The sequence below is a fragment of the Geotrypetes seraphini genome, chromosome 2 (genome assembly GCF_902459505.1).
Source record: "Geotrypetes seraphini chromosome 2, aGeoSer1.1, whole genome shotgun sequence".
Lineage (NCBI taxonomy): Eukaryota > Metazoa > Chordata > Amphibia > Gymnophiona > Dermophiidae > Geotrypetes > Geotrypetes seraphini.
This window is the reverse complement of record NC_047085.1, coordinates 93,955,672-93,972,132: the sequence shown is the minus strand read 5'-3', so window position 1 is coordinate 93,972,132 and position 16,461 is coordinate 93,955,672. Positions and strand designations below refer to the sequence as shown.

General features: G+C 40.5%; 1 protein-coding gene across 1 annotated transcript in view; it reads left to right on the top strand.

Annotated features, from left to right (window-relative positions):
- ZFHX4 (zinc finger homeobox 4) overlaps positions 1-16,461 on the top strand; it is a 568,535-nt gene that overhangs the window by 19,658 nt on the left and 532,416 nt on the right. Inside the window, exon 2 of the mRNA XM_033933303.1 lies at positions 5,730-6,054. The gene's annotated coding sequence lies outside the window, so the exon portion shown is untranslated. The remainder of the gene's footprint in view (positions 1-5,729; positions 6,055-16,461) is intronic.

Here is a 16,461-nt window from a genome sequence, read left to right as displayed (position 1 = left end):
CAGGTAAGAAAAATCCCATTTCAAGGCAATAAAACAATAAAATAGTAAAAACAATAAAACAACCCAAACTTACCACAGAAATTGCAACCCCTAATCATCTCAAGCATCAAACCCCTATATTCCCCCTAAATTCTAAACAGTTTATGGAAATGAAAGCTGTCTGTCCCAGATGGCCTCAGTGGGGAGTACCTCTAATAAAGTATTTTTTTTTTACATTTATGTTCTACAATTATTTTATGTTATCATGATTCCTACATTTCAGTAACAGTGGTCCACTGATGCCCTCCTAAAGAAAATCCTGCAGATTTAGTTGTGGCTATCGATGATTGTTTGCTTTTGCAGATTGGATGGAGGCCAATAAGCTATACTTTAATCCCTCAAAGATGGAGATTCTCTACACTGGTAAAATCACAAACACTGCTGGATACTTACAGATTAAGCTGCAAGGGGTGACTTTTTTCAGTTAAGTCTCACACTAGGGGTAGCCTTGCAACAGCCTCCCAGTGGAGGAGATGGAAATAAGGATTCAAAAAAGCATGGGACTAGTACAGAGGATTGCTAATAATGAGAAAAAGATTTTAGAGCTTAGTAAGTAACATAGATGGACAAACTGGGTAGGCTATATCTCATTTACTTAAGTATTTATTATTTATTTATCTCATTTCTAGCCCACCTATTAACTGATCCCCAGAACTGTTAATCACTAACTCTTAACTTTGTTAATTCTACTCAAACTGTAACATCTTTTAATTATTGTAAACCGCAAAGAACTTTACGGTCCAACGGTATATAAACTGTTATTATTATTATTATCTAGGCAAGTAACAATTAAAATACTGCAGCTTCAGTTGGATTTTTCTGTTGTTGCTTTTTAAAAAGCATATCCATAACGGATAGCCTGCTCATACCCCATACATCTCACAGTCTACTGTTTCATCTCAACATGAGAATGCTTACAAGAACATATGTTTTCAATTTTTTTTGCTGTCCACTTTATATGTTTCTATACAAAATGTATGGTATATGGTTTATTATTCCTTATATACCACCTATTAGAAAGAGTAGCAAAGTGGCTTACAGTACAAAAATCAGGAAACAGAAAGGAACTACAATTACGGATAGGAGCACAGCAAGACAGAAGCCGAGACAGATGAGGAGACAGGAAACAGGAAGAAGGCCAAAGAGAGCAGTAGGGAACAAGGTGTTAGGGAAGGGCAGAAATCAAGGCAGAGATCAGACGCTGAGCCTGAAAGAGGCGAAACAAGAGTGGGGAAGGACGTGAGTCAGATGGCAAAGTTGGCACGGAACAGATGGGTCCTCAATCCTGATTTGAATTTAGAATAAGTGAGTTCAAGGTGCAGGGGCTTAGGCAGATAGTTCCAGAGGGGAGGTGTTAGGTAATAAAAGGCAGAGGAGTGAGCTAACAAATTTCTTGGGTGGTCAGAAGGACCTCATATAAGCTTGTATGATATGATTACTCAAGTCCTATTGTATCAGTTCACAATGAAAGACCATTCTGCAATTGCTAGCTGAGTATTAGCTCAGGTAGACTACTGTAACATGGTTTTGGATCTCTCTTTGAGAAATCTGCATAAATTATAAATAATTTAGAATGCTACTATTCATCTGGTTTCTGGCTAAAATTTCAGGAATCTATTTCCTCTATCCTTCCTATTACTCTGCAACTTCACTCGCTGCCTATAGTGTTTATAACGAGGTATAAAATTGTCTGCATTACATTTAGAAGAAGGCATGGGGCATGGCGAGAAGCAAATTTAGTGCCCACCATTTTATTGGACTAATATATTTCTCAATTAGCTTTCAGAGGTTAAAACCTCTTTCTTCAGATCAGTAAACAATTCTGCTGTTACAGTATCCCTGTCCTGACCTGAGGAAGGGAGTTTTGGTCTCTGAATTAGTAAAAAAAAAAATTAAAATTAGTCCAATAGATCAGCTTAGATCATCTTATTTCCATTTTCTATTTATAAACGTTTATCAACACAGCTACAATAATATTTTATCCTAAAGCAAAAATAAATAAACTAAATATAATTTTTTTTTCTACCTTTATTGTCTGATTTCAGCTTTCCTCATCTTCTCATCATTTTCTTCCTTCCATCCACTGTCTGCCCTCTCTCTGCCTCTTCCATATGGCATCTGCTCTCTTTCTGTGCCTCTTTCAGAAATTGTCTGCCTCTCCCTTCCTTTTCTCCCTCCTCCCCATTGGTCTGGCATCCATCTACTTCCCTCTGCTCCCCCCATGGTGTGCATCTGTCTTATTCCCTTCCATCTATGCCTCTTTCAGAAACTGCCTCTCCCTTCCATCTCTCCCTCCGCCCCATTTGTCTGGCATCCATCTACTTTCCTCTGCTCCCCCCATGGTGTGCAACTGTCTTCTTCCCTTCCATCCCTCCCTCCCAGCATATTTTAGCATCTCTCTCTCCTCCTTTCCTCCCCCAAGATCTGGTATCTGACTCTTCCCCTTCCCCACATGCTCTGGCATCTCTCTTCAGAACAGAACAAGTCATTTCTATTCTGCATAACCGATAAGTTTGAAGCGGTTTACAAAATTTAACAAATAATACAATCTAAAGAAAATTGATTAATTTGTGAACAAATGTATCTTCAGTTGCTTTCAAAAATGGTTGTAAGACATGGAATTCAATAATAAAGGTTTCAGTTCCTTGTAGAGAGCTGCACGGGAACGGGGACGACGGGGATCCCGCAGGTTCCCCCTTTGGGTCACGGGGATCCCCGTGGGGACGCCCCCTAGGGTCATGGGGATCCTGCAGGGTTCGATACAACTCGAGCCGCGAGGCTCGTCTTCTTTTTCCTACCTGCCCTGCCGCAGCACACATAGCCGACCGGAAGTCTTCCCCAATGTCAGTGCTGACGTTGGAGGGAGGGCTTAAGCAATACAAACAATTCAGAAGTTTTATGTGATCCACTAAATCAACGCATTAGAACCCTTACTAAGCAGTGAGATTCTAGGTAATTCAATAATTGAGAATGAACCAAGCCCTCTAGAATTTTGATGAAAAATGGGATTGAAGCTATTGGTCTATAATTATTGACTAGTGCTATTGAATCTTTTTGATTTTTAACTATCGGTGTAATCAAGATATGTCTGCCATTAGATGGAAAAGTTCCATTATTCATCAAACAAGATAACCAGTTGAATAAGTCTAATTTGAAATCCATTGGAGCAGATTTCATGATTTCCAGGGAGCAATGGTCAAGATTGCAAAATGATTTTTCATATTTATTATAGAGTCTGATAAAAAGATTTCAGTCTGGATTCTCAAATTCTTGCCAGAATAAGTCAACATGAATTACCTCAAAAGTAGGCAAATGTTGCTTGATCTGAGTTACCTCTGAATAGAAGCAAGAAGTTCTTAAATTAACAATTTTTGAATTGAAGTGATAAGCCAGCTCCATTGATGAAGGAGGAAAAATATGTGCTGATTGTCTATGTGAAGAAATGTCAAATATGTTGAATACTAGATCAAACAATTTCTTTTAAATTTTATCTGAATAATATATATTTTTTATTTTTCCTTTTCTCCCTGGTCTTCCTTCTCAATTTATTATCTGCTTCTGTTTAAATTCTTTCTTACTATTCAGTCCTCAATTTCCCTCTTTCATTGTGTCTATCTACAGCTTGCCACCTCCAGTATCTAACTCTATCCTCTTCCCCCAATCCAACATGTGCCCTTTTTTCTCTCTCCTCCCCACTTCCATTCAGTGTCTGTCCCCCTCTCTCACCTCCCGCTTCCATTCAGCATCTGCCCCCTCTTTCACACTGCTCCCCACTTCCACTCAGCATCTGTCCCTCTCTCTCATTCCCCCCACATCTATTCAGCATCTGTTCCCCTCTTTCTCCACACAATAAACCTAAAGCACCACTCAACCTCTTCCCCTTATCAGATCATCTCCCTCCTTTCCCCTCACCTTTGCAGAAGCTTTCCAAAACCAAAGTTCTCTCTCTCAGATGGGCCTTGATGGGGAAACCATTCTCACTAGTTGCACGTGGCTACCCCAAAGCTTCTCCTCTGATGCAACTTCTGGTTTCTGCTGGATCACATCAGAAGACAAGCTTCGGGGCAGCCGCGTACGTGCAACTAGTGAGAATGGCTGCCACATCAGGGCCCCTCTGAGAGAGAAAACTGGCTTGGAAAAGCACCGCAAAGGTGTGAGGAAAGGAGGGAGATGAGCCGATAAGGGGAAGAGATGCCCAGACCGTGGGGCCCAGGAGAGCTGCCCTTTTGCCTTCCTCTAACACCAGCCGTGGTCATAACACCACACCGGTGGGCCTCCCTGATGTTTTTGGGCCTGAGGCACGTGCCTATTGGCCCTACCCTTTAATCCAGCCCTGGGCATAAGGAGTACCTCAGAGAGTGTTAACAGAAGAGCTATCTCAAATATGATGCTGGAAGGTACAATATCTTCTCTCTTTTTTTTTTTAAAGATATTTTGACAGCCTTTTCAAATAGGCTAATCTCACCACTTAATGCTAGTATAAAAATGTGTGCCAAATGTCCAGCAGGTAGGTTAGCTAATATGCTCTCTCAATTAATTCACTTAAATCACATGAGCTTCATTATGAACAGACATCCCATGACTAACCTTCACTGACTGCATCTTTACAATAGATTCCTTTCCTTTCACCCATTTCCTTTCTCTCAGGTTTCAATTTCTCAAGGTTCTTCTGCTTTCCCCTCCCTCCTTTATGTCTCTCCCCGCTGCAGTGTTACCTTCAGGTTCATCTCTTTCCCCCTTCCCTCCCACACCCATATCCCTCTTTCCTCTAATATTAATCACCTATCTTATGAATGATCTGAACCTTATACACCAGCCACTTTTTGGCTAATTATCATCTTTATTTTATTGTCAAGTCATAATGACCACATCTTCTTCTGACATATATATTTCTGGAACTCCTCCATCTTTTATATTACTTGGCTATTTTTGTTTACACTTGCATATCATGGAAATATTTGCCTTTCACCATTTCATTTCAGAAATCTATTTAAATTCCTCAGGTTTTTTTTCCAATATCTGTTGTTTTGCATCTTGTCACTAATTGTAGAAAGATCTGCAAAACATTTTATTTCCAAGTTATTATGTTATAGACATAATGTAAATCTGCAGTACTCAACTTTTCAACTTTGACTACTCAGAGACTATACCATTTATCACACTCTTTCCCACCCTCCAACCATTTTATATATTTTTAATCTAGATCAAGTCATGTGAAGTTTTATGGCAAATGTCACCTGTTAAATAAATGCCTTACTAAACTACAAGTATAGTATGTAACAGTATTTTAGCTGATGCCTTTCTGGTGCTTGTTCAAGGCAAGTTACATTCAGGTACTGATATTTCCTCTTCCAAAAAAGGCTTGCAATCTAAGCTTAAACCTAAGGTAATGGAGGATTAAACAATTTACCCAAGATCACAAAGAACTGTAGTGGGATTTGAACTATGGTTTCTCTGATTTATAGCTTGCTGCTCTAATCACTAGGCTACTCCCCCATTCTGCTTATATGATTTTTATAAAATGCAAAGGTTTCACCAGACCTGTTTGTACCAAGCACTTGATGCATCTCTGCATAATGCTCTTAATAGATTGTTATATATATATTTTAGTAATAGTTATTAGTATTTCTAGAATATCAACAAGAGATTCATTTGTCTGTAATTGCAAATTTCTTTTTTCTTTCATTTAGCAGTCCAATATGATTTGGGGTTGGAATAGAGGGATCCATCATTCTGTTTGAGGAGCATCGGAAACAGGTGCAGCTTGCACAGTTCTTTGGACAAGAGCTCCAGTAGGAGTGGGAACAAAGACTGACATGGTATCCTGATCCTTTGAGTTTTCCTGAGAGGCAGAGGAAATGCACAGAGGAATCTGTCTCCCCAATGAATAAGGAAGACATCTGATGCCAGGCAATTGGGGGTATAGAGTCTGGAGCATAATATTGGAAGTTTATTTTTGTGGGAAGAAGCAAAAAGATCTATGTCCAGTGTCCCCCAGTTGGAGAAAATCTTGAAGTAAGATAGTTTTGCTGAGAGACCATTTGTAGAGTTGAAGAAGTCTGCTCAGTTTCTTTGCTAACACATTCTGTTTCCCCACTAGATAAACTGCTCTGAGAATTATGCTATGATCAGTCGTCCATTTCCATGCAAAGGGGGTGAGAGTCTGTGCCTCCTTTTTTATTCAGATAGAATATGGTGACTTGAGTGCCTGTATGAACAAGGACAACTTGATGGAGGAGTCGATCTTGGAATGTTTTGAATGTTGCCTATTGCTCTTAGATCTAGGAGATTGATATGGAGAATTGGTTCTTGGTAAGCCATACTCCTTGAATGTGGAGGCCATCCAGATGAGTACCTCTTCCTAACATCAAAACATCTGTAGTTAAGATTTTTGGGTGGCAGAGGGGTTGACAGGAAAGACCTCAAGTAAATTTGTGAGGCACTATCTACCATTGGAGAGAGTGGCATAAATTCAGAGTGACGTGGATTGGAGATTGAGGCCATTAGGTCAACAGGGTCCATTATGGTATTCTGGGGTGAAGGTATGCAAATGAGATGACGTGTACTGTGAACACTATGGGCCAGATTCTGTATAGGAAGTCTGGTTTCAGAAGCTACCTAACGGCTTTTGAGAATCGCACTTGGGCATCCTATATAGAATCGCATATGTCCTCATGGACAGATGCCTAAGCCCACCTAACCACCATGATTCTCTAACCAGCCTCCATGTCATAGGTGCTGGTTAGAGAATCGCAAGCGTTTATTGTGTTTCGAACGCCTGCTTAAATCCCAGTGGCGTTCCCCAACAGAGCATTTGGTTAGTGATGGGTTCATGAAGAAGAGGTGCATCAAGTCCCTGAAACCATACCCGGTCGAACCTTTCTTCAAGGTTTACTTTAATGGATGTAACCTCACATTACATCACATTAATCCGTGTGAAGATACTAGCTAAGTGCTAATTTTTATTTTAATCTGATGGGAAGGTTTGGTTATCACAGAGAGCCACACTGTTCTAATGAACAATCACACTTAGTTTTTTAAACAAAAGGATTTGAAAGTGTTTATTATTATCACAATTTCATTTATGCACACTGATGTGCCCCATGATGGTTGTAGCTGGAACTGAGAGGTATTGGCTTCTCATTCAGCTTTTGCTGTTAAGCGCTGGAGTGATCACACTGTTGCATTCCTTATTGCTTTCTCCCTCACACTGAGAGCACATCTTATTCACCTTTAATTTTTGATTTGCTGTTCCGCTATACTGTATAAGTCAAGAAAGTAACAGTAGGCCCTCTGTTCTGACCTATTGAATATCACTGTCCTGCTTAAGTCTATGAAGTACTTCTAGTAGCATTTGAGATATTTTTTTTATTTATTTTGAGTTATAGGTTAGACAAATTGTTTTATTATTTTAATATTTGTACATTAGATTACAATTGTTTGTATTTTTGTAAACAGTTGAGGTTTACGCAGGATAGAAATTTCTTAAATAACAGGTAGTCCCCATTTTATGAATATTTGACTTACATCGGACTCGTACTTACGAATGGGGGTCTTGTTCTACCTTCGGTGTCCTAATATGTCCCTCTCCATCCCTCCCTTTCTATTGTAATCCCTGCATTCCTTGAAGGCTAGCCACAGGTTTACTGGGTTTGTTCCTCTCCTTTGGAACTAGGACCATTTTCAAAGAATTTGTGTTGAAAGGGAAATTTTCACCAGTGACAGGTTCTTCCCTGTCACAATCCTGAAAATGCAATTGGCTGGGTTTTACACAAGAACTAGGTTTAAAAGCACTGCTCTAGACTATTCTTCAATTTTTGCTAGATCCATCTTCATGCTATCCACACTGTTAGCTGATCCTGGTATCATCTGCAAGGGGACAGACATTTCATGAAAGCTCTTCTACAATATCACTTTAAAAATGTTGAACAGTCTTTACTTTCCTTAACCATTCCTCCTAAGTGAATTTTCAAAATTTTCCAGCTTACGAGAGATAAATGATCTTTCCTGTTCAATTGGAAATGGTTAAGGAAAGATCATTTATCTCTCATAAGCTGGAAAATTTTGAAAATTCACTTAGGAGGAATAATTTAAGATTTCTGAACTTTCCTAAATGTACTGTCATCTCTCCTGTGGAGATGGTGAGAAAATATTTCCGAGAAGTCCTAGCCATTCCATTGGAAAATTTACCCCCAATTGTTAGAGCTTATTACTTGGACATTAAGAGACCTCAAGGGGAATCTATTCCTAAAGGAAAATCTAAAGATAATGTTGACCTGTCTTTATTTCTGGAAAGTTCTCTTGAAGTGGTTACAGATAGGACCACTCTCTTATTGACTCTAGCCTTGGAAAGTGATAGAGAATATGTTTTACGTCTATATTTCCGTCATTTAAATGATATGTTTCTGGGCTCAAATGTTAGAATTTTTCCTGACCTAGCTTTGAAAACCCAGAGGCATAGAAAGGAGTTCTTGGCTTTGCGGCCAAGAGCCCTGGCTCTTGGTGCTACTTTTTTGCTCAAGTTTCCAGCAAAATGTTTTATTTCCTATCAAAATTAAAAAAAAATTTTCTTTGAGCCCAAACAGCTATTAGATTTTATAGGGCCAAAAGAAGGGTTGGTTTTTTAGTCCATGGATGAATGATCTGTCCACTGGCTGTGGCGGGGCTACCCGTTGCCGTTTCTCTATATCAGTATAATTTGTGTAATTAATTGAATTTATTTTCTCTCTTGATTCTAAATTTGTGGATTGAATAGTTGATTGAATTTTCTATTTTAAATGTTAGAATTTTCTCGTATCTTTTTTTTTTTTTTTGGGGGGGGGTATTCTGATCTCTTTTCAAGATTATAATTCTTGATGTTGAAATGTAAAAGGATATAAATAAAAATGTTGAAAATAACCAAATCAAGAACTTATTTTTGCAGCACACCATTGCTAATTTCTCTTGCCTCAGAATTAAATTTATATACAATTATCTTTCCTCGCCTCCCACTCAATTGGTTTCCTAATGCAGTCAGTCACTTAAGATCCCATACAATGCACACTCAGTTTATTTGTTACTAATGAGAAACTATGCCAAAAGACTTTCTAAAATCTAAGTACACAACATTTAGCATTTTCCCTTGACCTAACTCTCTGGTCACCCAGTCAAAGAAATTGAATCTGATCAAGAACTACTTCTAGTAAAACATAGGGCTCCTTTTACTAAGGTGTGCTAGCATTTTTAGCGTGCGTTGCATTGCCCCGCATGCTAACCCCGTGCTATGCACCAAGAACTAACACCAGCTCAATGCTGGCATTAGTGTCTAGCGCATGCAGCAATGCAGCACGCGCTAAGCATGCGCTAAAACCACTAGCGCAGCTTAATAAAAGGAGCCTTATGTTTTCTCATATCATGAAACTACTGTTTCCCATAAACTAACTATCCTCTGTTTTAGCAGCCCTTCCATTAATTTACTCACCTAATTTACTCACTGCCAAGGCCAGACCAACAAGTCTGTAGTTCACCAAACAGAGGTAGCTATATCTTAGGAAGTAAGCATATCACTCTATTGCAGGGGTGCCCACATATTTTTGACTCGCGAGCTACTTTTGAAATGACCAAGTCAAAATGATCTACCAACAATAAAATTTTTTAAAAAACACAACGCACACTGTATGCATATTGGGCACCCCTGCTCTATTGGTTGCACAAAAGAAACTACTACTGGTATCTTCCCTTTCCATGGAGCCTGAGAGCACAGTCCATGCCTGCCCTTTTAATTCCTCAAAACCCTGAAGAGCAACAGCACCTTGCTTCTTCCCCAGCTCTTTGGATGCCTTCTCCAAGTCCATGCTCCTATGACTCCTGGAGTAACTTTAAAAAACTATGAACATTGAAACCTACCTTCATGGGACCGGACAATTTGCACCCAAGAGTGCTCAGAGAGCTGGCTGATGTCCTGGCGGAGCCGTTATCCATGCTCTTCAATCTCTCCCTAAGTAAGGGGAGAGTCCCCCTGGACTGGAAAACAGCTAATGTCGTCCCTCTGCACAAAAAGGGTTGCAGGGCAGAGGCTGCGAATTACAGGCCGGTGAGTCTCACATCAATAGTGTGTAAACTCATGGAAACACTACTTAAACGTGAATTAGACACGATCTTGGATGAGGGGAACCTAAGGGATCCCAGTCAACATGGTTTTACCAAGGGTAGGTCCTGCCAATCCAATCTCATAAGCTTCTTTGACTGGGTAACAGGAAAGCTAGACTCGGGAGAGTCTCTGGACGTCGTGTACTTAGACTTCAGTAAGGCTTTTGATAGCGTCCCACATCGCAGGCTGATAAGCAAAATGAAATCGATGGGGTTAGGCGAGACACTGACTACATGGGTCAACGATTGGCTGAGTTGCAGACGTCAGAGGGTGGTGGTCAACGGCACCCTCTCTGAGACTTCGGAGGTGACCAGCGGAGTGCCGCAGGGCTCGGTCCTGGGTCCACTCCTTTTTAACATATTCATAGGGGACTTGACTCGAGGGCTTCAAGGTAAAGTAACATTATTCGCCGACGACGCCAAACTATGCAATATAGTAAGTGAAAGCAACTTGCAAGACAGTATGGCGCAGGACCTGCTTACATTGGAATGCTGGTCCTCGACCTGGCAGCTGGGCTTCAACGCTAAGAAATGTAAGGTCATGCACCTTGGTAGCGGTAATCCATGCAGAACTTACACCTTGAATGGAGAAACATTGGCTAGGACTTCAGTAGAACGAGATTTAGGAGTAATCATCAGTGCAGATATGAAGGCTGCCAAACAAGTGGAGAAGGCCTCATCCATGGCAAGGCAGATGATGGGTTGTATCAAAAGAAGTTTCGTCAGCCGGAAACCTGAAGTCATAATGCCACTATACAGAGCCATGGTGAGACCTCATCTGGAATACTGTGTGCAATTCTGGAGGCCACATTACCATAAAGACGTGCTCAGAGTCGAGTCGGTTCAGCGGATGGCCACTAGGACGATCTCGGGGCTCAAGGGTCTCTCATACGAAGAGAGACTGCACAAACTGCAGCTCTACACTCTTGAGGAACGTAGGGAGAGGGGGGACATGATTGAGACATTTAAGTACATCACAGGACGTGTCGAGGTGGAAGATGACATTTTCTTTCCCAAAGGACCCTCGGCCACAAGAGGACATCCGCTCAAACTCAGAGGAGGGAAATTTAATGGCGACACCAGGAAGTACTTCTTCACGGAAAGAGTGATAGATCGCTGGAACAAGCTTCCGGTGCAAGTGGTTGAGGCCACCAGCGTACCTGACTTTAAAAATAAATGGGACACCTACGTAGGATCACTACGAAGATCAAGTTAAAGAATTGGGTCATTAGCACACAGACTAAATTGGGTGGGTCAGTAGAGTGGGCAGACTTGATGGGCTGTAGCCCTTTTCTGCCGTCATCTTTCTATGTTTCTATGTTTCCAGGGTTGTGGTCTTTACTTCTAGTCATTGAAGGCTGCTAACAGGTCAGTTATTTAAGATGTCTCTAGTGAATATCCATTATGTCTTTGCCATGCAGTGAAATAGGACAGGGGTAACCCGGTTTGGTGCTCTCACTTACTGTTGTGAGATGTAAATTACATTATTATTAAGGCAGATTGGGAAGCTTGGACCCGTTGCAGCTCCTGAAGATGCACAGATACGAAATGTAGTCCTGTGTCGGGCTGGACCTTAATCTGAAAGTTTCAATTGGATGGTCATGAATAAAAATGGACACTTGGCTATAAGAACAAGGATTTCATCAATATACCTGAGTGGTGGTTATAAGTGACATATATGACAAAGAAAATAAAGTGAATGATTATTTGAAGGGGTTGAATGCTCAATGTTGCGATTGGTGGGGGTTACATGTCTAAACTTTGGTCAGATTTATGTCTGAGGTTATAAAACTGCGAGATGATTTTATATAACGTTGGTTATAATAAATTAAAATTATACTGTTTGTAAATTCATTAAGTTATAAAAAATATATGTGATATAGCTCTCTGAGTCAAAGTGAATCCATGAGAGATTTGCATGCCTGTTGCCTCCATTGTAAGTAAATATCTCTCATGCATATTCATTGGGAATACAGTGTCCTGAAAACTTGACCTATTGGCAGCCCCCAAAACTGGGAGTGAATATCAAGGCTCTATGGAGTGGGCTAAAATATCATTCAACATTACATCTTATCTTGGAAAACATATTTTTTAAATTATTATTCTATGAACACAACTCATTAGAAAGTAGAAATTGAGAGATTTCTAACATTCTTTAATAGTAACACACGATAATAGTTGTGATGTATATAGCACATAGTGGGAATTCTAAACAGTTCTGTGATTGTTCTTGATGCTACATTTTAACTAATATTAATCAGAAAGATAAGGATCATTCTGACAATTGTAACCAGTGGACTATGAGCATCATAAAAAGGAAATGAAGGAAATGACTATCAAAAATAAAGACATTGAAAGTCTAACCCTGTGAAGGTCATATTTGCCCATACAAAATCAGTATTCTTAGTATTTTAAAAAAAGAAGATATGCACATTTCTGTACCCATCAAACACTTAATAAAGGACGGCTCCTCTAGGCAATTTGCAAACTATAGTTTCATCTAGATATATGTCAGTGTAAATCAGGAACCTTCCGCTCACAGTTTTTCTAAACAAGTATGCCATAATCTTTTCTAGCTCTGTTTCTGTCAAACCCTAATAAATCTACCACAATGCACTGTCTTCTCAGAGACCAGTCAAATTCACAAATGCTTTAAAGGTATAGAAAAATGTACACAATATACAAATGACAAGCCCATCATCCTAGTATGTATCAGTAATCTTGTTTACATGAAGCACATATTTCATTTTACTAGATTTTTAATGCACAATAAAAAGTCACATATAAAAGTTATCATGGTATCAACTTTTGTCTATCTAATTTTTAGTATATTGCATATGGATCAGATTGTATTGGATTATTTGATTTACTGCTATTGACATAAGTATTTAGCAGTGTACAATATACTAAAGAATACATATAATAACACTTTCAATTTCAGTTGATGCTGAAATGTCCAATGGTGTAATATAAGAACACCATATGCTAATAACGGAAGATAGTAGAAAAGTTTTTCTTCTATCTTTTTTCTTTTCACTAGCAAAGCACAGCATAAAGCTTTAACAGTGGAATTCGCACCACGCTCAGATCGTTCACAATAAAATACACCAACTCAGATATAGTGACAAAAAATGGGCCGCAGTTTTATTTTCATTAAGAACAAACCTTAATAAAATCAACTTATCAACATTTTCAAAAACAGTGTAGCTTCTCAAAATTCTGGAGCTACTCAGTGTCGAACTAGCTCATCTTCCAAAATTCTCCCCCATTCCCCAATTCCCTTACAGCAAGACTTGCGGTGCCGCAGAGTCCAGCCGCCACCCATGGTGGTATCGCACATGAGCAGTTACAAAATTTAGTGACCAAATCGGTTGCATAGCCACACTGATCCAAAATTGTTTCCCCAACATAGCATTTTTTCCGCAACAAAACTGCGAGCAACACTACCCTCCCCCCCCAAAAAAACACCCCAAAACCTTCCAAATAGAGAAGCCCCAACATAGGGAAGGGAAGGGCGGGACAATTTTCCCTACCAGCCCTAATCTTCACCACTCCCTCCAAACCCCTAGTTCTCCACTGCCCTCCAATTCTCCTCAGAAAACTCCTCCAATCCCAGAGCCCCTTTTCCCAGCCAATCCTTGCTCGCTCTCACCTACACCTAACCCTACACCTCTTACTTCCACCCCTCCCCTAACCTAACTTGCTTAACAACCCACTACCCATCCTCCTACCTACCTACTACTATTTAATTAACCCAAAACCATCTTTGCTGGCTCATCCAGCGTTATAAGCCCGCAGATTAATCTGCAAGCCACTTTATTTTCACTGAAGGTTTTTTGCCAATGAGGTGACTGTTTAACCACCTTTAGCAAACCACTTCGGTGGAGGTGGGAGGGCCCTTGTCTGAGGCTTTTTCCTTCAGATTGAATCAGTTATTATCTTTTGCTGTTCTTATATTATACCATTGGACATTTCAGTATCAATTGAAATTGAAAGTGTTGTTATATATATTGTTGATTTTTTCATGATATCTGAGTAATTTTTGGCAATATACTAAAGAAGGCACCTATATAATAGCACAGATGTTGTTCAGATAGGCCTATAAGGCCAAGCCATTTAGGCTCCCTATTAGCAAGCCACTTTAGGATTTTTATTGCCAGCCACTGCGGTAAAAGTTCTGACATAGAATTCCAGTGAGCATCAGAGCTTTTACCGCAGCAGCCAGCAATAAAAACCCCTAATGTAGCTTGATAAAAAGGGGCCTTAATTTCCTTTAATTTTTGCAATTTTACTTCACTTGTATTCTGAACTCATATAAAAACTATAAATATGCTTAGGATACACTCTAGATGTAAACATTCTTGTTGAATGGTACGTTCTTGAAATCCATTAAGATATTTAATTTTTCATAACATTATAGAATGCATAGCTCTAAGATGCAAATATTCTCTTTTTTGTTTCCTTCTGTTGGAATTTTGGTTTATAGTTTTTGGATTTATTGAATGGATTCTCTTACTCCATTAGGATGTACAATGTATGGAAATATATGTACATTACTAAAGAAAAAACTAAATTTATTCTTTTCCCATATCATGTTCTTCTTTGCATTAAATCTTTTAATTCAACACAGAGCTATGAGGGAGTGCTGAATAGTTCTCAGCCCAACCAAGAAAAGAATGACGTGGATATGGTTCAATCAATTATCTGCCATAATGTCAAAAAACATAGAATTTCATTTCTGCAAATTGACACTTAACAAAATAAGATAACATTCTTTTCAGCTACTGTGGCATAATAACGCTCAGAATGTAGAAAGTTGGTTGGTTAGGCAGAGAACCTTCCAGCATGTCCTCAGAATGAAATGGAGCCAATTTCCTAGTCTGTATGTGTGACAAATGCTGAAAATGGCACAAGATTAATAAATTATTTGAAGATCTTAAAATATATTTTTTTTTATGTGCCCAAATCAAAATGTATATTTTAGTTGAATATACTCTAATGCTGAACATAGGATGACATTTTTCTATAGCTTAAGATAGAAAGATGGAATATTCAGCAACAAAATAATATGATCATAAAAATTAAGGCTCATTTAGCAACTTGTAATGTTCCCTATATTTTATGCAGTGGTTATTTGGTATGCTATTAGACCATTAGAAAATTTCCTTTGGATCTTATTAAATTTCCCATCATGCATAAACATTATGGGGTCAATATTCAAAGGGGTTTACCCAGGCAGAAGAAGCTCCAGTGGAACTTAACCTCTAACCAGCCACTTCCTAACCAACTAAGTTAGGGGTGGTCCAGGGATGCAGTTTGGACAGAGCCACTCCTTAGCCGATTAGCAGCAATACTCAGTTCAATAACTACCGTATTTTCACTCATATACCGCGCACCCATGTAAAACGCGCACACGGGTATAGCGCGCGGGGAACAGAAATTTATGTAATAAAATTTTAATATAGCGCGCACATGCGTATACCGCGCATGCTAAAAACCTCCTCCCGCCTACTCCGAACCGGCATCCTCTCCCCCGCTCGCGTCACCCCCCTCCCCCTCTGATCCGAGATAATCTGATCCACATTCCCCCTGTGAACCGGTATCCTCCCCCCCGCTCACGTCACCCCCCTCCCCCACGATCCTACATCCCCCCCAGCACCGCAAAGACAACTCTTACCCGATTGGGCATCGGCACCAGCACCAATGCACAGCATGTGCCAGTGCCAGTGCCCGAAGATCCTCCCTTGTTGGGTTGGGCTGGGCTGGGCTGGGCGCACCGCGGTGCGAGAGAGATCCTCCTTCTTCCTGTGCCGGGCTGGACTAGGCTTTGAGCATTTGTGCATGCTCTCTCCGAATCCGAGTGAGACCAGAAGGCTTTGATCATGCGCAAATGCTCAAAGCCTAGTCCAGCCCGGCACAGGAAGAAGGAGGATCTCTCTCGCACCGCAGTGCGCCCAACCCAGCCCAGCCCAGCCCAACCCAACGAGGGAGGATCTTCGGGCACTGGCACTGGCACATGCTGTGCATTGGTGCTGGTGCCGGTGCCCAATCGGGTAAGAGTTGTCTTTGCGGTGCTGGGGGGGATGTAGGATCGCGGGGGAGGGGGGGTGACGCGAGCGGGGGGGAGGATGCCGGTTTGCAGGGGAATGCCGGATCAGATTATCTCGGATCAGCGGGGGAGGGGGGTGACGTGAGCGGGGGGGGGGAGGATGCCGGTTCACAGGGGGAATGCCGGATCAGAATGAAAAAAAAATTTGTACAACGTGCTCACATGTATAACGCGCATGGTTATGC